The sequence below is a fragment of the Lissotriton helveticus genome, chromosome 10 (genome assembly GCF_964261635.1).
Source record: "Lissotriton helveticus chromosome 10, aLisHel1.1, whole genome shotgun sequence".
NCBI classification, from domain to species: Eukaryota; Metazoa; Chordata; class Amphibia; order Caudata; family Salamandridae; genus Lissotriton; species Lissotriton helveticus.
Window position 1 is genome coordinate 1,165,638,361 of NC_136071.1, and position 23,526 is coordinate 1,165,661,886.

Genomic DNA, 23,526 nt, shown 5'->3' on the forward strand with positions numbered 1-23,526 from the left:
AGGCATGGCTTGGCAGTTTGGGCTGGACTGTTCCCATGAGGCACAGGGTCAGACTGATTTGCATATAGCCATGTCTGAACTGGGGTGGCAGAGTGGGCTAAAGAACGGTGATGGATCAAACCCAGATCTTTTGACTGGGTGTGAGTGTTTGATTGGTTCAGATGCTCCGTCCATCACCACCCCCTTTTGTACCGCTTTGGCCGCCATAAGTGTGGCAGGGTATGCTCAGACGTGAGTCCCTTGCTCACTTTGCCACTGGATTCAAGCAAGCCGGGCTGAAGACGGCTGTAATGCCAGAAACCGGTCCTCGGAAGCTTGTTTCCGGTCCAGGGAAGGCATGGCTTGGCAGTTCGGGCTGGACTGTTCCCATGAGGCACAGGGTCAGACTGATTTGCATATAGCCATGTCTTACCTGGGTTGGCAGAGTGGGCTTAAGAACGGTGCTGGATCAAACCCAGATCTTTTGACTGGGTGTGAGTGTTTGATTGGTTCAGATGCTCCGTCCATCCCCACCCCCTTTTGTACCGTTTCTCCAACCTGGCTCTGCAATACAGCCGGGTTGTATTACCTAAGTGCGCATGTCAGTTAGGCCAGCCTGAGATGGCCGGCCAAACTGACATGCCCGCTTACAAGTGCACATACCAGTCCTCCTCCCCCTCCCAAGGCCCAGCCCTGCCCCTCCCTGCACACGCTGGCTCAGAGTCAGCAACTAAAAAATAAAACGATACTAAGATATTTTATTTTTCAGCTGCTGGCTCTAAGCCAGTGAGTGACTTACTTCCACCATTGAGGAAGAGCAGCCGCTGCTACTTTGCGTGTTCTGTAAAATATTGGAGGATTGAGTACCTGTAAATTGCTCTACCTGATAACTTTTACCCACCATTTTGCTATCAGTGAAGGCATAGGTGACTTTCGGATCACTGACTAAATATCGAGGGACAAAATATAGATACCCAAAATATAGAGTCCAAAATATCGACAGACAAAATATCGAATTCTTATCTACAAACAGGTAAGTACCAAAATATCGAATCCAAAATATTGTTTAAAAATATATACTTTGTAAAAATATCGAATTTCTTAAAAATAATGTAAAATTAAAAAAATATTAATAAATAGCTAAAATATACTTCAAAATACTTAAATTACCTTAAAATTATTAAATAATTAATTTAACTTATAAAAAAAACATACAATCATATATGTTAAAACATATATATATATATTAACATAATATTAATAAAAAATACACAATAGTATTACCGTAGGATAGCGGGAGTGTAAACATTACTATTCCCACTCCTGGAAGTGCAACAGTAGGGAAAGCATTGGATAGCGTAGGGGTAAAAATTACTATTCCCACTCCAGAGAGTGCAACAGTAGGGAACGCGTTGGATAGCGTAGGGGTAAAAATTACTATTCCCACTCCAGAGAGTGCAACATTAGGGAAAGCGTTGGATAGCGTAGGGGTAAAAATTACTATTCCCACTCCAGAGAGTGCAACAGTATGGAAAGCGTTGGATAGCGTAGGGGTAAAAATTACTATTCCCACTCCAGAGAGTGCAACAGTAGGGAAAGCGTTGGATAGCGTAGGGGTAAAAATTACTATTCCCACTCCATGAGAGTGAAACAGTAGGGAAAGCGTTGGATAGCGTAGGGGTAAAAATTACTATTCCCACTCCAGAGAGTGCACCAGTAGGGAAAGCGTTGGATAGCGTAGGGGTAAAAATTACTATTCCCACTCCAGAGAGTGCAACAGTTGGGAAAGCGTTGGATAGCGTAGGGGTAAAAATTACTATTCCCACTCCAGAGAGTGCAACAGTAGGGAAACCGTTGGATAGCGTAGGGGTAAAAATTACTATTCCCACTCCATGAGAGTGCAACAGTAGGGAAAGCGTTGGATAGCGTAGGGGTAAAAATTACTATTCCCACTCCAGAGAGTGCACCAGGAAAGCGTTGGATAGCGTAGGGGTAAAAATTACTATTCCCACTCCAGTGAGTGCAACAGTAAGGAAAGTGTTGGATAACGTAGGGGTAAAAATTACTATTCCCACTCCAGAGAGTGCAACAGTAGGGAAGGGGTTGGATAGCGTAGGGGTAAAAATTACTATTCCCACTCCATAGAGTGCACCAGTAGGGAAAGCGTTGGATAGCGTAGGGGTAAAAATTACTATTCCAACTCCAGAGAGTGCAACAGTAGGGAAAGCGTTGGATAGCGTAGGGGTAAAAATTACTATTCCCACTCCAGGGAGTGCAACAGGAGGGAAAACGTTGGATAGCGTAGGGGTAAAAATTACTATTCCCACTCCAGAGAGTGCAAGAGTAGGGAAAGCGTTGGATAGCGTAGGGGTAAAAATTACTATTCCCACTCCAGAGGGTGCAACAGTAGGGAAAGCGTTGGATAGCGTAGGGGTGAAAATTACTATTCCCACTCCAGAAAGTGCAACAGTAGGGAAAGCGTTGGATAGCGTAGGGGTAAAAATGACTATTCCCACTCCAGTGAGTGCAACAGTAGGGAAAGCGTTGGATAGCATGGGGTAAATTTTACTATTCCCACTCTACTGAAAATAAGTTAATATAATGCACATAATTATCAATTAATCAATTTATAAAAATGAATTATCAAATAAGAACTAAATAATTACCAATTAAAAATTAATTAACAATGTATTCAAAATAAATAACAATAAATAAATTAATATATTTAATTAATTATAATTAAATTACTTCCCACCCAATTCCCCTATAAACCCACAACCCGCTACAGAAAATAAATTAATATTATTCACATAATTATCAATTAATCAATTATTAAAAATTAATTATCAATTAAGAATTAATTAATTACCAATTAAAAATTAATTAACAATTTATTCAACATAAATTCCAATAAATAAATGTACATATTTCATTAATTATAATTAAATTACTTCCCACACTATTCCCCTATAAACCCACAACCCGCTACAGAAAATAAATTAATATTATTCACATAATTATCAATAAATAAAAATAATTATCTATTAAGAATTAATTAATTACCAATTAAAAATTAATTAACAATTTATTCAAAATAAATACCAAAAAATGAATTAACATAGTTAATTAATTATAATTAAATTACTTCCCACCCTATTACCCTATAAACCCACAACCTGCTACAGAATTAAATTACGCAAAAATTAAATAACATCAAATTAATTACTTCAAATAAATTACAAAAAATATACACTTTTCACACATATACTAACATACAAAACACTTTTAAAAAATTGATATTATTAAAAATTCGATTTTTTTAATAACCTATATTATGTACTTCGATATTTTGACTTTCTATATTTTTAAAATCGATATTACATTACTTACCTTAAAAATGATATTTTTGATATGTATATTCTGTCCATTCGATATTTTGTCCATTCTATATTTTGGAATCGATATTTGTGTTTGTCTATATTTTGGAATCAATATTTTGACCATATACCTTGACTTCCACCTCATTACCCAAAAATTCTGTGAGATTTCAAAGAATTACCTAACAAGAGTAACTATGCATCTACTGCTATTTTGAATGAATGAATGAGGGGATATATAGCGCACGCGGCTACTCGAGTGTCCCGGCGCTAAGCAAGTGGCTAATATCGAGGCATGTGATTGATTATCCTTTAAACAAATAGGTTTTCAGTTGCTTACGGAATGTTTTTGTGTCTGGTAGACATTTGAGGGGAAACAGAAGATCATTCCTTAGTTTGGCCACCAGTAGTGAGTAGGCTGAACCACACCATCGTTTTTTTTTTTTTTTTTGTGCCTGGGATAGATAGGTGAGCTGATAGTGAACACAGTACTCTTTGCGAGCAGTAGATGTTTAGTCTATCTCGCAGATAGGCAGGACCCATTTTGTAGAAGGCCGAGTGTACCACTGTTAGTGCTTTGAAGATAATCCTCATCTCCACCTGTAACCATTGTAGCTGTTTACGGTAGTGAGTGATCGAGGTGTGCTCAGGGAATTTATATAGTGGTTACATGGCCGTGTTTTGGACTGTATTTAATCTATGTGTCAGGTAGTCTGGTAGTCCTATAGAAACCCATTTGCATATTTTCTTAGCGCAAAAAATGCCCCTTGCATCCAAAGTGGTCCGAGGATTCATTTTGTGCTAAGAAATAGCTCTAAATGCAACAGAATAGCAAGTGCAAGCAGCCACTCGTGCTCGGTAAGGGCCATATTATCAAGAAAGTGCGATATATTATCACCGCTTTTGTCGGCAGGAAACTGCTGCTAAAGCGGTGATAATTGGGTTGATAATATGCCCAGGTTAACACCAGAACCTGGGCTGCTATGGGAATTCACAAGGACATATTATCAAGCCCATTATCGCCGCTTTAGCGGTAGTTTCCTGCCGATAAAAGCGGCGATAATGTATCGCCCTTTCTTGATAATATGGCCCTAAATGTGCAGTTGGAGCAGGATTTTTCCCAACTTACTCCCAGCATTTAGTGCTAGCTTCTCTGCGCAAAATGCATTTCCACTAAGTAAATAGCACTATATGCAACAACACATAAACAGCAGTGCGAGCAGCCATTGACTAAATGTGTTCTTGCAGTAGGATTTTTTTACATGAACAGGCATAATTGCATTTATTGTCAATTATTCTGAGGCAAGGAGTAATGCAGAATTGGAAAAATTACTCTGAATACTCAGGCATATTTGAAATTCCACCCAGGCCTACGTATAATCCGTGGAAGGAGAGGAACTTGCACTATATGCCAAAGGGGAAGCAGGGCTTTGTCCGAGTTTTGGTATAACTACAATCAAGGCTTTCCTCAGGGAAGGCGGGAGAGTCCCCAGGTCGTCGGCCTTAATAAACAACTGAAGGAGTTGTGGAGACAAACAAGACTCATATCGTGTATAAAATCCAATCATGAGGCCATCACTCCTGGGTGAGTGACCTCTTGGGAGTGAGTGAACCACCTGTTTAATTTCCTGTTTTGAAATGGGAGCTGCCAGGTCATCCCTGGCACCTGGGAAGAGTAATATTCCCTAAGAAAGACCAATATGATTCTAAAGTTGAGCGCCCTTCTCCCCTTACAGTCTGGTATAATAAGAGAAAAAGGAAAAATTATTCTTCCTTGTGTTGTCCGCACTGTGGCCCCCTAGTCTCTAATGGTATTGACAGGAGTCCCGAAGTAGTATGGTTTGATGAGCCACGCTAATAGCCTGCCCGGTTTATCTACCTTTGCACGGGTCCAAGCCACCTGCGCTGTCCTCTCAAGACAATCAATGTTGCGTGGTGGTCCTTTTCCTTCTCTAAGTCTCTCCATAGAGTGTGCTCAGCATGCCTTCATCTCCAGGTTCCCTGGAGAGATCTCTCCATGTCTAGAATCCAGGACTTGACATGCACCTGTAAGCGGTTTGATACAACACCCCCTTGTCACAACCACCAGAGCTTCCCACTCCACTAGAGGGGTGGAGACTATGTGTATATAATCAATAAGGTCATTAATAACGGCATCCTGAATGATGAACTTTAAAGCAGTGTCTTCCGGCTATATGGGTCAGAGCTTTCATATCACAATCGGAGTGGGTATTTTCCCCCAGTGTATAATAACCTGCAATGAGTTATGCTCCGACAGGGTCTTACCCAGGTAAGACGTGTGCAGAACTGAGGTGGGGTGATGGGCCAAGCCCACTATGTGATCTAGTTGAGCGTGCAACCACTAGGGAGAAAGCAATGAGTATTCTGTGAACTGGGTGTTCCTAGGTGATCACACATTAACTAGGGACCAGTGGTGCAACCATTGTGTCAAGGCTCTGGCATTATGGACAACTGGTGTGACTGGAAAGGGAGGGTGTAAATCTGGCTGATATGAGATCCAGGAAACAGTTAACATCTCCCTCTGGTATCAATGAAACTGTGGCCCAGCTAGCAAGTTTTGCAGAGAGCCAAAAAACTGTGGTGGTCACAATTCGCCTCATCATCTGACCCCCCACCTCCACCTGGGACAACACCTGGTGGCCACGCATTCTCAGGAGTCAGCTCACCCCCACAGACCATGCTCGGAACCTCTGCATGATTCTTGACTCCGCCCTCACCATGACCCACCATATCAACTCCATCGCCTCCACCAGTTTCAACTGCCTTCGCATCCTCCGCAAGACTTTCAAATGGATCCCCCAGAATGCAGGAAAACAGTCACCCACGCTCTCATAACCAGCAGACTGGACTACGGCAACGCCCTCTGTGCCGGAATCAACAGAACTCTCCTAAACAAGCTCCACCCCATCCAGAACACCGCAGCCAGGCTCGTACTCCTAACCCCACGGCACAAGCACATGACCCAACACCTACGAGACCTCCACTGGATCCCTGTCGGAAAAAAGGAACCTTCACTCTGCCAACCTCGCCCTCGCAGAGACCCCCCCGCATCCGCAGAACCATAGCAGGCGGAAGAGCCTTCTCCTACGTCCCAGCCAGAGCCTGGAACGAGCTCCCAGTAACCATCAGATGCTCTCCAACCCTGCACACCTTCAGGAAAAATCTCAAGACCTGGCTCCTTGACTGAACCGGAGCTGCCGATACTCAAAATAGGTGCCAGTGGGCACCTTCTACAAACACCAGCTCAAATTAGGCCCTGAAGGGATCCGGAAGATCTAGATGGGATGCTGTGGTCCTCAGAGGGAGGTAATGTGCTACTATCAATGACTGGGGCTCCTAAAGTTTGAAAGTGATTAGGCTAAATTTACTCCTTGCCTTACCTCATGAATCCAATACTGATGGTCTTTTATTTGCCTGCTAAAAGTGGTAGAAGGGAGCAAAACAATTCAAGGTTATTCTTACAAAATAGTCATGGTTTAAAGGACCAGAGACCCTGGACTTCATTTGATTGGATTATTATAAGGCCAAAATATAATTGAATATAAATGCACCTCACTATCAGAGTATATAGGTACATGAAAATCAATACAGAGCCAAGTCTACGAATATAATTCATTCGGCATTAAAAGGCATAATGTGATAAACTCCAGAATCAAAATGCAACCTAGAATCGAAGCGGAGTCCAAGTCTCTTTTCATTGAGAAGAAAAACAAAAGATATCTTTACCTACACTGCCCTAAATGAGGGTCCTGCCTATCTCCCTTGTATCAAACCCCAAGTGTCAGCAGATGTTGACTTCCTAAGAAGTGCTCACGTCAAATAGGTCTGATAGCTTAAGGCTATGGAGCCCGTCTAAGGTGCTCCTTCTCCTCCGAAAATACAGAAGTCTCTCAAATCTGTCCCTGCGCATTATCAAAAAGACAATGTTCAGCTCCCCAATACATCACATGATAAACTTCTCAATTGCAATGTCTCTCTACGTTTCCACAGGAGCCGTGTTGTTCAGCTCCTACTCAGTGGCCTTGGTTCCCAGATCAGCCAGACACGAAAGGCGTCCTCCCTTTTCGCCTTCTAGTCTTCTTCAAAGATATTCCTGGTATCGCCATAAAATCTAAGAATAACGAGGTTGAATTCCTGCACCTACAGTAAGATGAGAACATACTGTCTTTGCATACAAAAAGGATTCATTTGATTATTTCTTGAGCAACCAAGGAGAAATAGAAACTGGAAACAACCTGCAATCTGGGCCTCCAATGCAGACAACTTAAACGACACACAGTTACCTTATATGGGTATAATGTCAACGTGCACATTATGCATACAGGAATTATAGGCTTTTCTAATACATACAAATACTACTGAAATGTGCATATGACAATTTAATGCTTATATGATTTGAAAAAATGCATCTTAATAGTCATGAACCACTGCAAACGATAAAATATATGTGGGTGCATTTGAACCACGAGTATAATGCACCCATACAATTTAGAGTGCTGTAAGCGCTCTATGAAACTTGGTAGGTTGAAGGTGCCCACCCAAGCTTTAGAGGGTCATTAAGTGAAACCAACATGGTTGAGTTCCTCTGGAGGGATTTTTCCTTGAAACAGATCAGTAAAAAATAGGGCTAAATAGAGCATATTCGTTCTTGACATTTTCGTTTATTTTTTCGGCACCAAGACAATCTTTTGTTTGAACCTAGATCACCAGCAGCGCGGCACAAAAGAAACATGAAGCACAAGGCAGTTTGTCTGCCCAGGGTCACGTGACGGCCTGCGGGGCGCAGAGAGCACGGCCCGAAGCTTGAGAAGATAATTCTCTGTTTCCTTCACTTCCACGGAGCTGGCCGCCTCGCGCCAGAAGGTTTCTCATCCTCTTCTGCTTAAACGTTTGTATGAACACAAACACGGCCCCACTGCCGCCCCCTACAACCTTCGATGAGACTCTTGGCAGAAATAATCTGTCAGGTTCCTTTTGCTTGTAAGAGGAATGCTCTCTGTGCAGAATGTGTAAGGTGTATCAGACAACGAGGGGATAGTCTGGAAGAACGCAATAGCAATGTGTGTTATGTTATGTTCCTACAAATAATCAGAAGGGAAGGTGCAAGGTGCATGAGGGTTTTTATTTGGAGACACCGTTGTTCGATCTCCTGCATACCCTGGTTCACGCAGGACAAGTGATCCCTCCCTTCTGATTATTTGTAACTACCCAAGGAAACTGAGGGATCAGCGTTTTCCTTCTCCCCCATCCATTTGATTAGCATGTTATGTTCCTATGCACACTATTTTTTTTCGTCCTTTCATATTCTATAGAGTTATGGGGCATAATACCAAGGCAGGCGAAATGAAATTATCGCCGCTTTTGCGTCCGTTTTCGTCCGCAAAGCGGCGATAATTTCATCGCCCTATTAGCAAGCTGTCGCTAACATCAGTTAGCGACAGCTTTGAGGCGATAGCGAGCGGTTTGGGACCCGCTTTGCAAGTCAGCGATATTTATCGCTAATGACATGCAAAGTGGGCGTACCCAACCTGTTAGCGACTGAAAGCAGTCGCTAACATCGCTATCGCCTTTTATCAACACAGGCATAGCGATGAAAAAATTTGCGCTAAGCGCGAACATCGCTGAAAATGAACGCCTGCTCAGACCAGTTCTTAACCTGTATATCCAATGGGAGGTGGATATTCAAGTTAAGAAGCTATTGGCGTTAATGCCTGAATATCGCTGGTTTTTCAGCGATATTCAGGCATTAAGCCGCTATCGCCGAAAATGGTATCACATGTGAGATAAACGTTGCTAATAGCACGTTATCTCTGCGATAAAATCCGGCGATGCACGACGATAGAAAAAATATCGCTAAGCTTATTTAGCGATAAATATCGCTAGTTGTTGATAATGTGCCCCTCTGTTATTTTGTGCTCTCCTACATTATGCGATGTGGTGCCCCCTCTTGTTGTGCATTGCACTAAACTTGCTTGTGCTGTTTGGATCTTTGGCAAATTTAAGGGCGCGCAAATCTCAACTTTGCATGTTTTTCTAACTGACATACTTTGTCAATTGGAGATGCCTACCCTGAAAAGTTGTTTTTAAAAAAATGGGGCATCAATCGCTCTTCGCAGCAGTTGGAAATTGTCCCTGTTGGTGCAATGGGCCACTAAGGGCCCTGTACGTCTCCATCTTACCTTTACTCCTGTCTCTGGATGTTGCCTCAACATCCTACCAGTGGCGTAACGAACCCCGAGGGCTCTCCACCCATCATCAAAAAAGTACATGGAGGGGCCCTCCACTCTCCTGACCCAGTCAGTAGTTCTCAGGCCAGGGGCCCACCACCTGTGGACTGTGCCTGAGGGGGCCCGCTGGAGCTTCCAGAAGTCCTTGTCTCCACTACCTGCCCATCTCTGGACTTGAAACCAACCTGGATTTAGCAGCAAGCTGTTTGCCTGAGATGAAAGGCACAAAACACACAGGACAATCCCAACATGTTGGTATCTAAGAGTAAGGATTGTGGTTTCTCAACCACGGTATTGCATGGATTATCGGATCAAGTGGAGAGGCGTTAAGATCAAAGGAGCAAAATTCAACATGTCTTTGAATAGACCCTTGCAAAGGCACAGTTCTCTCAAGTGCATGACCCGAGCTTAATATGGAGCCATCCACAGCCTGGACTGTCGGCCCCTTCTATCTGAAAAGTGGGTACCATCTTTTGAGTGACCCAAGTGATGGGTTGAAGGCATATTGTCAAGAATTGTTCTGCTAGGGACCTTAAACTGGAGTTTATGGTGCGCCCCAAATCCACTGCATGTATGTTGTGCATGTTGTATGTAACCGTTGTACTGTTATATTTGTCTCGAATTGCGGTAGGACTGCTGTATGTACTGTATTTTATTTCTACACAACGGTGGGCCTGGAATATCTTAATAAGCTGTTGTTTTACGAATGCTTATTCTATGTTTTTACTTGCAGGAACTGTTTTTATTTCTTAATTAAGGTCGTACTTATCAAGGTCTTATCATTGTTATTTTAAAGGTCAACTTGCTTTACACCGAATAAAGATTTTGAACCGAGTCAAGTGACTAAAGTCGTGTGCATGGTCAGCAAAGTGGTGCCACGATTAGTCATAATAGAAGTTTCAAAACTACAGGCTCGTGATCCGGCGGAAACATCGTTTACAACGCGGGATTACATTGCAATGCCATTACATCGCTGTTTTTACAACGCAAGCCGTTACAACGACTTGCGCTGGATGGCGCTCTAGGACAAGGAATAGTATAATTTACTATCCAACACCTTCTCTACTCTAACGTAGACTGGAGTTGAAATAGTAAATGATACTACTCCTAAGTCCAGTGCCCTCCTCCTGGCCACAGTCCCCACAGAGAACTTGTTCTCTTCATCTCTTATGTTCCTCTTCTGAAGGAGGGCTTCTGAATCTTCAGCAATGGCCTTGGGAACCATAGGATCACCCAAGAGCCCTTCGCCTGCCAGAACTGCAGCTTCGCCAGCATCCGGCCCGCCAAACCATCAACCAGAGAACCCAACCACATCCGATGCATCCTCCTCAACACCCGCTCCGCTCGCAAGCAGGCAATCGAACTCTGGGACTTCCTAGATTCATCCACCCCGACGTCGCCTTCATGACGGAGACCTGGCTGAACGTCACCTCGGCACCAGACATCGCCATAGCCATCCCTGAGGGCTACAAGATCTCCCGCAGAGACCGCACCAACGGAGTGGGAGGGGGAATCGCCATCATCCACAAGGACACCCTTAGAGTCTCAACCAACACCGACAAAACCCTCACCGCCGCCGAGCACATGCACTTCCAGATCCACACCGACCCCAACACCACCCTCAGAGGAACACTTGTCTACATACCACCAGGACCCCGACCACAGTTCAGCGACACGATCGCCGACCTCATCAGCACCCACGCCCTCGCCTCCACGGACTACATCCTCCTCGGGGACCTGAACTTCCACATCGAGAACAACACAGACGCAAACTCCACCGCCCTGATCGACAACCTCGCCAACCTCGGACTCAAACAACTCGTGACGACGCCCACCCACGCAGCTGGACACACATTGGACCCCATCTTCTCCGCAAGCCCCCACGTCTCCTTCAACCACACCACCGAACCCCACTGGACTGACCACAGATGCATCCACTTCACCTTCAGGAAACCCACCACACACCACTGCACCCAGCAATTGCCACGCCGCTGCTGGGGCAAGGTCACCAAGGACCAACTGACCACCACCCTGGCCCTGGGACCACCCGCCGACTCCACCGACCCCAACACCACCGCCATCAACCTCAAACAATGGATCAACGACTGTGCCGACACCCTCGCCCCACTCAAGACCCCCGCAACCAATCACACCAACAAGAAAGCCGCATGGTTCATCGAAGACCTCCGGACCTCCAAACACACCTGTCGGAAGCTGGAGAAGAACTGGCTCCGGGACCAAACACCAGACAGCTACACAGCCCACAAGAACGCCACCCACAGACACCACCAACTCATAAGGACCGCCAAGAGGACCGCCTTCAAGGACCGCCTAGACAACAATGCACACAACAGTAAAGAGCTCTTCAACATCGTGAAAGAACTCTCCAACCCCAGCTCCAACACCAACGACATTCCACCGTCACAAGACCTGTGCGACTCACTGGCCACATTTTTTCACCGCAAGATCACCGACATCCACGACAGCTTCAACACCGACACCCTCACATCCACCGCCGAGACCACCACCCCTAGGACCTCCACCTGCACCAGTCACCTGACCGCCTGGTCCAACATCAGCGACTAAGACACCATCAAGACCATGAACTCCATCCACTCCGGATCCCCATCTGACCCATGCCCTCACCACGTTTTCAACAAAGCCGGCACAGCCATCGCACCTCATCTCTGGAAAACAATCAATGTCTCCTTCGAGACAGCAACCTTTCCGAAGAGCTGGAAGCGGGCCGAGATCAACGCCCTACTGAAGAAACCGACAGGCGGACCCCAAGGACCTCAAGAACTTCAGGCCCATCTCCTTGCTCCCTTTCCCGGCGAAAGTCACGGAGAAGATCGTCAACACACAGCTGACCCACTACCTCGAAGACAACATCCTGGACCCATCCCAGTCTGGCTTCCGCAGCAACCACAGCACCGAGACCGCCCTCATTGCCGCCACCGACGACCTCAGGATCCTTATGGACAAAGGAGAAACAGCCGCCCCCATCCTCCTGGACCTATCAGCAGCCTTCGACATGGTCTGCCACCGCACCCTAACAGCATGCCTCCATGACGCTGGAATCCAAGAGAAGGCCCAGGCCTGGACCACATCCTTCCTCTCCGGCAGAACCCAGCGCGTCCGCCTCCCACCCTTCCGCTCCAAGACCACCGAGATCATCTGCGGCGTTCCACAAGGATCTTCCCTCAGCCCGACGCTGTTCAATATCTACATGGCACCACTCGCCCACTTTGCACGACAACATAACCTCAACATCATCTCCTACGCCGACGACACCCAGTTGATCATCTCCCTCGCTGAAGACCGCCACACCGCCAAAGCCAACCTCCACAGAGGAATGAAGGCCGTTGCCGAATGGATGAAGGACAGCAGGCTGAAGCTGAACTCAGACAAGACGGAGGTCCTCATCCTCGGCCCCACCCCATCAGCCTGGGACGACTCCTGGTGGCCAACATCGCTAGGAACAGCCCCAGAACACATCGACCACGCAAGCAACCTGGGGGTCATCCTCGACTCCGCCCTCTCCATGAGCAAGCAAGTCAACGCCGTCTCCGCATCCTGCTTCAACACCCTCCGACATGAGAAAAACCGTCTCCCAGGCCCTCGTCACTAGCAGACTGGACTAAGGGAACGCCCTTTACGCAGGAACAACAACCAAGCTACTGAGACGGCTGCAACGCATCCAGAACGCCTTGGCACGACTGATCCTCGACATCCCCCGACGCAGCCACATCACACCCCACCTGAGAGGCCTGCATTGGCTCCCCGTCAACAAGAGGATCACCTTCAAACTCCTCATCCACGCACACAAAGCCCTACACAACACCGGACCAGCATACCTCAACGACCGTCTCAGCTCCTACACCCCCACCCGCAGCCTCCGCTCTGCTAACCTCGCCCTTGCCACAGTTCCACGCATCCGGAAAACTACCACCGGCGGCAGATCCTTCTCCTACCTCGCCGCCAAGACCTGGGACACTCTCCCCACTGACCTACGACAGACCCAGGACCTGCTGGCCATCAGAAAACTTCTCAAGACCTGGCTCTACGATAAGTAGCAGCCCCCCCTCTACCCACCTCCAGCGCCTTGAGACCCTCACGGGTATATAGCATGCTATACAAATATAATGATTGATTGATTGATAGCTACTTGCCAAGCAGATAAGGTATGACGCCTTTGCTTTCTTCCCTCTGTCCTTTGGAGAAAATGGCTCAGTCCGCCGAGACACCAGCAGAAGGTAACTTCACCGGCCAGAGTGTTAAATGCATGAAAAGAAAAATAATCGAATTTTTAGAGGCTTAAGTACTCTGGTGGACGAAATGGGAAACAGTTTCTTCAGATGTTCTAGATCAGAAGACAGTGGGGATAGGGCCAAGAAACTCAGTGGCGTTTCCTGTAAGTAGAGGAGGGGCTGTTAATGTAAAAACAAGTCACAATACAAAGAAGAAAATTACATCCCCCAAAATAAAATTGTTTAAAAAATTTATCCTAAATAAAGTAACATTGATATGTTGGACAGTAACATTATAATATGGACCCCTGGAGCTTCCAGCGGCCAGAAGGAGAGCAGAAATAGAATGTAGAAAGAGCAGATTGAGTTTCTCTCTCAGCAACAAATGAAACTGGACAAATGCACCTGACAGAGGCTTAATGGAAACAGAAGGAGACCTTGAAATGAAATGTCATGACAAGACAGGATTTCATTAAAAGAAAAGATGTACTTATTAAAAATAACAGGTACAATCCCAAATTAAAAAGTGGGAAAGACATTGTAATGCAATTTAACACTGCTTTGTATGTGACTCATACACAGCGCTTTGCAAGAATGAAATCTGTTATTGGAACAGGAAACACATAGCGTCGGATATAATTCAACATTGACATAAATGTAGACACCAAAGAAAGCGATGGGAAAGAACATTTCATCAAGGGGCGGGTAAGCGCATGCCTTGTTAGTGGCATCTGCAAATAACATTGCTTCCAGTATGTTTTCAGGATCCAACTAACCGTGCTCTGTTCCATCAGCCCACTGCATGCAGACACACACTTCCAAAACACTTTACGCAGACACATACTTCCAAGACACTTTACGCAGACACATACTTCCAAGACACTTTACGCAGACACACACTTCCAAAACACTTTACGCAGACACATACTTCCAAGACACTTTACGCAGACACATACTTCCAAGACACTTTACGCAGACACACACTTCCAAAACACTTTACACAGACACACACTTCCGAGACACTTTACGCAGACACACACTTCAAAGACACTTTACGCAGACACACACAGTTCCAAGACACTTTACACAGACACACACTTCCAAGACACTTTATGCAGACACATACTTCCAAGACACTTTACGCAGACACACACTTCCGAGACACTTTACGCAGACACACACTTCCGAGACACTTTACGCAGACGCATACTTCCAAGACACTTTACGCAGACACACACTTCCAAGACACTTTACGTAGACACACACTTCCAAGACACTTTACGCAGACACACACTTCCAAGACACTTTACGCAGACACACACTTCCAAGACACTTTACGCAGACACACACTTCCAAGACACTTTACGCAGACACACACTTCCAAGACACTTTACACAGGCACACACTTCTAAGACACTTTATGCAGACACACTTTCCAAGACACTTTACGCAGACACACACTTTCCAAGACACTTTACACGCACTTCCAAGACACTTTACGCAGACACACACTTCCAAGACACTTTACGCAGACACATACTTCCAGGACACTTTACGCAGACACACACTTCCAAGACACTTTACGCAGACACACACTTTCCAAGACACTTTACACACACTTCCAAGACACTTTATGCAGACACACACTTCCAAGACACTTTACGCAGACACACACTTCCAAGACACTTTACGCAGACACACACTTCCAAGACACTTTATGCAGACACACACTTCCAAGACACTTTACGCAGACACATACTTCCAAGATACTTTACGCAGACACACACTTCCAAGACACTTTACGTAGACACACACTTCCAAGACACTTTACGCAGACACACACAGTTCCAAGACACTTTACATAGACACACTGTTCCAAGATACTTTACGCAGACACACACTTCCGAGATACTTTACGCAGACACACACTTCCGAGACACTTTACGCAGACACACACTTCCAAGACACTTTACGCAGACACACACTTCCAAGACACTTTACGCAGACACACACAGTTCCAAGACACTTTACACAGACACACACTTCCAAGACACTTTACGCAGACACACACTTCAAAGGCACTTTACGCAGACACACACAGTTCCAAGACACTTTACGCAGACACACACAGTTCCAAGACACTTTACGCAGACACACACTTCCGAGACACTTTACGAGCCAGGGGACCTCAGATGGTGAAGATCACACTTGTGTTGATTGTTGCTTTAATCTGCTTCAGATGTAAAACTATCCAGTACTCAATGTTTAGGAGCAGTGACGAGGATGCTGCTACTATGACCGACAGCTGCCAGTCAAGCCGACAGTCCGACACCCAAGAAATGGAAACAAAACATCTGTGTCAGTCCCAAATGTAAGAAAATCAGATTCGGATGTCATTATAGGGGCCCACCTCAGGGAATCACTAGTACTTTAAGTGAGACTCATATCAGACCTAAACTAATCAATCTATCAGCATTTGTACAGCGCAGCCCTGTCTAAGGAAATCAGGGCACTGAGGGTGCCGTGTTTCTGTCGAAAAGCCAGGCCTTGAGTTTCATTCTGAAGTCCGCCAGTGAAGGGGTAGGTCATTCCGGGTCTTGGCCGCAATGAAGGAGAAAGAGCGACCCTCGCTGCGGCAGCGACGGATGCGGAGGGGTGTGCGAGGGCAAGAAAGGGTGGAGCGCAGGTGTCTTGCGGATAGGTGGAAGTTCAGTTGATGGTTGATTTAGGATGGTCCTTGGTCATGGAGAGCTCTGTATGCGTGCGTAAAAATCTTGACTTGGCATCTCTTCTGGATGGGGAGCCAGTGGAGGTTTCTGAGGTGAAGGGTGATGCGGTCCATTTCGGGAGGTCCCTGATGAGTCTGGCTGCAGTGTTTTGTGTGGTCCGAAGTTCTTTTGAGGAGCTGAGTCAAGATTCCGGCATAAAGAGACTTGCGATAGTCGAGGCGGCATTTGACAAGGGCATGCGTGACAGTCTTTCTGGTGTTGATAGGGATCCCTCTGAAGAGTCGGAAGAGCATGCATAGGGTGTGGAGGCAGAAGGAGGCGACTCCGTTGACTTGTCAATTTATGGTTAGTTGGCGGTTCATGATGATGCTCAGAATGTGTGCATGGTCCGTTTGTGTGGGTGTGTCTCCGTGCTTTGCTGCCCACCAGCTGTGGTCCCATAACGATGTGTTTCTTCCAGAGATCAGTACTTCGGTTTTGTCAGAGCTGAGTTTGAGGCAGCTGTCTCTCATCCATTTTGCCACATTGGTCATGGCGTTGGAGAAGTTGGTTGTGGCGATGGAGGAGTCCTCGTGAGCAACAGGATTAGTTGAGTGTCGTCAGCGAAGGATATTAAGTTGAGTCCTTAGGATCGGACGATGTCTGCGAGGAGGGTCATGTAGATGTTGAATAAGGTTTGGCTGAGAGATGATCCTTGTGATATGCCACAACTTCCAGACGGCCCTCAAGACACTACAATTCTGATTGCAGATGTTCCTCTGGTGTTTGTAGATCTCTCATCGAATAAGGTCATATATTCTGTTGAATTATTTTATTATCTCTGCTATTCCATCTCCTAAGCCCCCTACTCCTCCCTTCTCACTCCCTTTTCTTTCTCCCTCTTCTGAGATCTGAAAGTCCGAATGACCATGTTGTTGTAATGCACAGAGTTTAGAAGTGGAACCGTAGCAGTAGTTTAGCACTAGACAAAAGAATAGATGTACTTAAATATCTATAATGTATGTCTTATTAGAACATTGGAATGCTGAGCCCCCCATTGTACACAGTGGAGTGCTCTGGGATTCTACTGGCTTGTAGAAGTCCGGAGAGCAGCATTTCAATGTTGTTTTCCTTTCACAGCTGCTGCTGTGAACAAAGGCCTTTCGGAGCCCGAGGGGATTTAAATCCCCTTGGACGCCGAGAGGCCTTTGTTTTTACTAAACAAAGCATTCTGCCCTCTAGGGGCGGAATGTTCTCATAGCCTTGGAGCCCTATAAGAAAGGCTCTCCCAGCCATTAAAGGCCTGCTCCCCTGTTACAGGCCCGAGCGGAAGCCAAAGTATTAGGCCTTTAACACAGGAGCGGGCCTTTAATGGCCGGTAGAACCCGCTAGATCGGACTCTTTTTCTACAGCAGAACATTAGAATGTTGGGAGCTCCATTAAAGACAATGGAGTGCTCCGGGCTTCTAATGGCCGGTAGAAGCCAGGAGCACCAACATTCCAGCGTTTGCCTTTGTTCACTGCTGTTGCTGCGACCAAAGGCGTCACGGAGCCCAAGGGGATTTAAATCCTCTCATGCTCCACAGGGCCTTTGTTTTACTATTTAGAACAGTCTGCCCTCTAGAGGCGGAATGTTCTAATAGCCTTATAGCCTTTCAGAGCGGGCTATACCAGCCACAAGGGCTGCACCCTTGTTAAAGGCCCTCAGATTTGGCTCGGGCCTTTAACACTGGAGTGGGCCTTTAATGGCTGGTATAGAGCCTGCTACGGGTGGCTATTAGGCTACATTAGAACATTGGAATGTTTGAGAGCTCCATTGAAGACAACGGAGTAGCTCTGGATTTATAATGGTCAGTAGAAGCCCGGAGTGCCAACATTCCAATGTTTGTCTTCATCTTTTCCCCTGTTTAATTTTGGACATTCTACCCATAATGGGTGGAATGTTCCAATAGCCCCGGGCTAAACTGGCTGTTAAAGGCCCTCTCCTACGGCTCAGGCCTGTTACTTGGGTTCAAGGCCTTTAACACACGGCATCACCATCGGCAGCAAGCTATAGGGCTATATGATTTCTCCAAAGTACAACTCTTGTAACTGGATTGTCTGTGAACGTTCCTGTGAGATGTACATAACACCCCTTTTGAGTTGCAGAGTGAGGAGCATCTGTGTTTCAAACACCCCATACTAGGATATACCCAAGGACAGATGTAACAGGGGATGAGGCTAGACTGAATCATTTTATTTGCTGCTTGTTCTGTATCGGTCGCTTTCACCATTGTAAAACAAACCACACACTTTTGTTATCTTGTCCAAATCAATTGTATACGTGTCCGTTACTGTAATGACTGTAAAGTGTGTGAACTGTGTGTATGGAAAAGCAGGCAACCCACATGGAGGCACAGACATACCCTCCCTCAGATATGATGATTTACCCTGTGGCTGCGGTTAGGACATAATTTACAGAAAGATTTACAGGTGAGAATACGAGGGAAGTATCTCCAACTCGTGGTCTAATGTGGCAGGCACATGTGTTCAGGATCAAACGTCTCAAAGACAAAATTTAAAGATGCTGACCTTCCACGTTAACCCTTAAATAAAAATACTGTACATTTAGATAGAATCGATGAGGCCGTGTAAAACAGGTGCAAACATTGACTGCACACATTATAAATTTTTTTTATTTTATAGCATGTCCATATGGTGTGTGGATTGGAGCATGCATGTAATATATTAGTGTCACTCTGACATTTCGCTCAGAAGTATCATTCATAAACGGTGCACAGCAGGACATGCATTTGTGTTAAACCTGGGTGGGTGGTAGAACCATTTTTTACATATATGTTGATGTTTTAGCCATGATCAGTGAAACAAAACACCCTATAGTCAAAGATAAACATGTTTATGTTTTTGGCCATGAGGTGTATCTGTGGGTATTATTCCCCTCTGTTCTCATAGGGTGTCTCATTAGACTGGTTGCAAGACTGTTGGGTGGGAGGAAGACTTGGAAATTGAGGATTAGGGCGATCCACTGACGGGGATGAAGAGATCCTAACCTCGACGTGGCACGTGATGGTTTCGATGTGGCCAGTAAGTGCTGGAGTGAGGGCTGCAGGGTGCCTGGACAGTGTATAGCTGGTCAGGAGGTCAGAGAGTTAGTGGGGACAAATACTAGGAACCAGTTTGAGCACAATTGCTATCAACCTGTTTTATCTGGATTAAAGTCACCTGTTTGTGATGAAAGAGAGTGCTGTGTGTGTGTACGTGCATATCTGCATGTGTACATCGTCACTCCTACCCGCCCTGGTCCGACGCGGTAACCAGTACCGTTGCGCGGAGGGCGGGGTAGGGAGAGCCAGGCACTTCCGGGGGGCGGTTAGCGGTCTAGCTGTTGGAGCAAGCAGCTATTTCTTGAGATGTGTCAGCAACCACGCGCAGCAGACGCGCACAGCGAAAGCGCACAGCGGGCGCGCCAAAGGCAAGCCCGTCTGTGCCCGTCCGTGGCCATACGGGGCCTGGGGCCAGAAGCCCTGGTCGTGGCAGAGTCAAATACCATTATGATCGTCAGGAACTTCATAATCTTCGCCCCCATACCAAGGATGGTTGCAAACACAGTATTGCGGGTAACAGCAAAAGGGGGGGCTGTAGTTTCTGCCCATTTACTTTAGGAGGAGGGAGGGAGGAGGAGGAGGTTACTAGTAAGCTCACTTGCTGTTTACTGAACTGCCTATCCCTTAGGAAACATAGATTGGAAGTCTATGACCAGCTGGTAGATGGTCAGTTTGACCTAGTGTTTCTCACGGAGACCTGGGTGGATGAGGAGTCGGCCCCTGATATCTTAAGCGCGGTTCCTAAGGGCTATGGGATTAGCCGAATTGACAGAGGGGTCGGTAGGGAGGGCGGAATAGCGATTATTTGTAAGCACCCCATTCAATGCACTCTGGAAGATATCAACCTGACTGATAGTGAGGCTGGGGCCTTTACGATTAAGATGGACCAGAGTTACATTGTAAAGGGGGTCCTTATTTATAAACCACCCGGCTTTTCCAAGGGCATTTCGGCAAGCTTGCTGGACTACCTTATGCAACCGGCACTGCGATACGAGAAATTCATGGTGCTCGGGGACCTCAACCTGCACTTTGAGGACAGTGCCTGCACCGTGGCCACTGAACTCTGTCATTAAATGGCCATACTGCATCTTAGGCTTAGATCCAACTCCCCTACCCACATAAAGGGACATCTGCTGGACGCCCTGTTCGCGAATTGGGAAGACATCATAGTCTACCCCCCTCTTCCTGTCACATGGACAGATCACTCCCTGGTCCCTTTTGCGATAATGCGTCCTGTATCTAAGCAACGAAAGACTGATAATAAGACGTGGGGAGATGTGGGGGCTTTTCGCAGGGACTTTTTAGTAATGCCCTGGTTCAGGGGGGCCCTCCTGGTGGTACAGATGCCGAAGCGGCATGTAAGAAGTTGGAGAGACGGTTTACGGAGGCTCTGGACTGCACGCCCCCTGGTCACAGAGGAAACAGGGCAGAGCTCAGAAATCTGCCCCGTGGTACTCAGACGCCTTGAGAGCAGCGAAAGCTGGGTGCAAACGATTGAAAAGACATTGGAGGACAGATTTTGCAGAACAGGGGAAAGAGCATTACAAAGAGGCACTTAGGGGGTACCATAGACTAATTAGAAGGGCCAAAGCTGCTCACTACCTGGAGAGAATCGACTCAGCCAGCAACTCTACTCTGGAGCTTTTTAAGGTCTATAAGGAGATATCCTCCCTTACTACTTTAACTGCACCAGCTATGGGCTCGGAGGAGCTTTGTAATCGTATAGCCGAGTTTTTCTCCGATAAAGTGGAGAAAGTATACTCCACCTTCCCTGAATCGGCCAGAGTAGGAGACGAAGGGACGGAGGAGAGAGAACTTGCAGAGGAGGGAGAGGGGCTGAAGAAATTTTTGATGCCCCTCCCGGAACAGCTAATTAAAATATGCCACAGCATCAAGTCTGAATCCCTTAGGGACCCGGCACCACCGAAAAGGCTGAGAGGGAGTTTGGAGTGCCTGGAGCCCTATATAAGGCATCTGGTGGAGATATCTTTTAGGACTTGTAGAGTACCCAGTTGCTGGAAGGAAGCTGTGGTTCTGTTGCTCCATAAGAAACCGCATATTGGTCTAGACCAACTAGACAATTTACGACCGATCTCACTTTTGCCGTACTTTGCGAAAGTGGTGGATGACCAACTGACGGCATACATTGAGGAATGTGGTCTCCTTCATCTCACCCAGTCTGGTTTTCGAGCACGATACTCTACTGAATCGCTCTGTTCTTCGTCACCGAATCCATCAGGCAATTTGTGGACGCAGGTCAAATGGCGGCCCTGATCCTCCTGGATCTAAGTGCCGCCTTTGACACTGTGGCTCACCACACGCTGGTGCAATGCCTGAGAAATGGAGGGGTGAGGGGTGATGCCCTGAGCTGGCTAAAATCTTTTTTGTCCGGGCGGTGCTTCCAGGTGAGACAGGGTGATCACTACTCTAGAGTCATCAAGCTGAGTCAGGGAGTGCCACAGGGATCTACCCTGTCCCCGACCTTGTTCAATCTATACGTAGCTCCAGTAGCAGAGATTGCTGATGGGTTTGGGTTTGGGGTCGTATATTATGCTGATGACACTCAGCTGGTGGTCTCCCTGACCCAGTCATCGGAAATGGCTGCCTCCAACTTCACGGCATGCCTGCAAGAACTGGCTGCATGGATGGCAATGAATTGCCTGAAGTTGAATGGTAACAAGACGGAGGTGCTTGTGGTGGGTAGGGCTTAGACGGTGTGGTCCTCGGCATGGTGGACCCAGAATCTGGGGACGACACCCACGCCCTGTGTGCAGGCAAAAAATTTGGGAGTATGGTTAGACACTAACCTCTCTTTTGACTATCAAACCAGGCGGGTGGCAGGCGCCTGCTTTGGGGTCCTGAAGGTCCTGCGGAAAACCTGAACCTACTGCCCACGGCGGCCAAGAAGACCATGGTCCATGCTTTTGTGACATTGCACCTGGATTTTGTCAACATTCTCTATCTAGGTGCGACAACCAAATGTTTGCTCCGTCTTCAGGGAGTGCAGAATGCGGCAGCCCGCTTAATCCTGAGGCGCCCAAGAAGGTCGTCTGCAAGGGCAGCTCGGGCGGCGCTACACTGGCTCCCGATAGTGGACAGTCATATTCAAGACACTTTGTGTATGTCACCGGATCCTGCAGGGGAGGGCTCCATCTTACCTGTCTGAGCTATTGACCCCCAATATCCCCACAAGTCAGCTGAGATCGGGTGGAGTGGGTCTGGTGTGTGTACCCATGGTCAAGAGAGCTAGTATGGGTGGACGGTCCTTCCGCCTACTGGCTGCTAAGCATTGGAATGCACTTCCGGTGGGTCTCCGGATAGAGGTCCAGGAGAGCTGCTTCAGGAATAACTTAAAAACGTACCTCTTCCCACGAGATAGGTAGGGTGGTGGTGGAGGGTAGCAGTATCTCAGCAACTTTACCGCAGCGCGGGGACACACTGTCTTTAGTGTAACCATTGCGCTTTATAAGTGTGCCTATTATTATTATTATGCATGAGTCCATGAGTATGCGTGCGTACTTTGTGTATGTACGTGAGTGCGTGGTGTGTGAGTATGAATGTGTGAGTGTGTGTGTGTGTGTGTGTGCAAGATCTGAAGAACCCAATGCAAAGTGTTAACTGCACATAGGCACAGGGTTGGATTGAGATTAAAAATCGGCCTGGTCACGCTAAAAAAAGTGGCCCACATTTGCATATTGCCTTTCCGCAAAACACTGCTTCGTCGAAATTTTATTAGAAAAAGGGGGGAGGAGCGGGGTTTAAAAAAATTCACAGATTAGTTTGCACTGGTGAAACACACCTGAAAACTAGTGAGGCCACTTTTGCTCAGGCCCCAGCCCCCGCTCAATATGCATTTATTA